We start from the raw sequence: 1,901 nt of genomic DNA, 5'->3' as shown, positions 1-1,901 counted from the left end.
CTCTTTCCTTTCCCCGCAGGGCCCTGCTCATTGTGTGTCAGGCAGAGGCTGGGGTGGGAGGATCTCTTCCAGCACAACGCTGGGCTCCTGGGGGACCAAGGCAAGGCTGTCACTTGCTATAAATACAGTCCCTGGTCAGGAAGGCCTGGGAGCTGTGGAGCTATCACCCTCTTGGGGGACAGCAGGGGATTAGCCCTCCCCCCCCACTCTGAGCAGCTGATGCTGGCATTGGGCTGGCTTTCTCCTGATTGCCGGGCTGTTAATTTGTTCTGTTGGTCTGGGAGTCAGCGAGCACAAAAGCAATAGCATTGCTGGGATCTGCAGCGGGGAGGGAGGGAGCAGAGATGAGGATCAGGGTGAGCCAGGCGGCTGTTGGGTTCAGCCATGCAAAGGATGGAAATCTGGGTAGGTGCCAACTTGGGGAGCTGGGGATGGGCACAGCTGCCCCCACCCTGCTTTTAATTCTGTCAGTCTGCCTGTGGCAATCCAGGTTTCCCTGCTTCCTCCTGCATGCCTTCTCCATACCAGGCCTCCTAGGCATTTCAGCTTCACCCTGCAGCCCACTCCCCCTCTCCTAGCAGACATACCACACTCTGCAGCAGGGCAGGCTCTTGCCTCCGGCTTTCAGCCCAACACAAAGACAAAGCTGGCTGAAAAGCACTTGCTGGCCCCTGGGGGATCTCCAGGGGGTTTAGCTAGAGCTGTGTTTAACTGATTAGTCAATTACTTGATTACAAAATGATGAATTGACTAATTGGGATGACGAGAGAAGAGCCTCGCTTGCAATATAACTAACCAGATGGTGACAGACCAGTCTGTGCATCCTGACAGGGGGCTGTGCCCCCTCCAGCAGCATCAGAAACATCATTATGCCTTCCAGGAAAGCCTCCATCTTGAGGGGGGTGGGAGAAGGAGATGAAGGGGGTTGGGGGTGGCAGAAGGGAGATAGGCCTCCTTCCTCTGTCCCACTTTCTTGCTATCCTTTTGAGGCTTTGTCACAATCCTTCTGGCTCAGGAAGATTACAGTTAATACTTGCAGGTAAACTTTCATCCTAGCAACGTGCTCGCAAGGAAGGGAAACGGGTTTTCCGTTCGATCACAAGGGAAGCATGGAGGAAAACAACCTGGCATTGAAAAAACTGGCCCAACTCACCCAGCGTCATGCAGCTGGATGGGTGACAGAGCTGGGAATTGAACCCAGGTGTCCTGACTTCCAGGGAGGGTCCCTCTCCTCCAGCTGTAGACGGCACGCTGAAACACATTTGCATCTTGAGCACACGTGAGACTGCATGAGGGAGGGAAGGGGAAATTTAGGCCAATATTACTGGGGAAAGCCCCTGTCCCTACAGATCTTTCAATACTGGGAGTCCTGATGTACCTCAGGAAGGTGTTGGGCTGTGCTAAGGATGCTGAGATTGGGATCAAGGAATCTGGGATGGACCAGCACCATTGCTTCTGCCCCCAAGCCCTCTTCTGTCTCTTAGTGAGGTTGAGTTATGAGCCTGTCTCTTGGCCATAATGGGGCACACTGGTAGACTGGTTGAGGTTTCTTGCTACAGATCCAAAGGCATGAATGTGAGCCTTGCTCTGAACTTAAGCTAAAGGCTGACCCAGCTGTAAACTGGTGGCTGGATGCGATGCAGGTATAATGGGCCACTAGGCTCAAGAGCACCTTTGAGCTGTTGGCTATTAGCACTCCTGATTTAACCAGCTGCTGGGGTCAGCATTGAATAGCATGAGGCTCTTCCTTTTGTCTCTTCTTACCCCTCCAGAAAAATAACCTGCTCTTTCGAGCTGGATGTGCTGCGTCAGCCTTTGCAATGCGACATACTCTGAATGACTTCTCCTCCAGGCCCTCTGCTGGGCAGTGCCAAGGTCTGGCTCGCCAGCGGGGGGGGGGG

General features: G+C 53.8%; 1 protein-coding gene across 1 annotated transcript in view; it reads left to right on the top strand.

Moving 5' to 3' along the window:
• JMJD6 (arginine demethylase and lysine hydroxylase) overlaps nt 1-1,901 on the top strand; it is a 69,015-nt gene that overhangs the window by 44,951 nt on the left and 22,163 nt on the right. The window lies entirely within an intron of this gene.

This window comes from Alligator sinensis, unplaced genomic scaffold (assembly GCF_000455745.1).
Source record: "Alligator sinensis unplaced genomic scaffold, ASM45574v1 scaffold400_1, whole genome shotgun sequence".
NCBI lineage: Eukaryota > Metazoa > Chordata > Crocodylia > Alligatoridae > Alligator > Alligator sinensis.
Note: the sequence above shows the minus strand (reverse complement) of the source record. Positions and strands in the feature narration are given on the sequence as shown.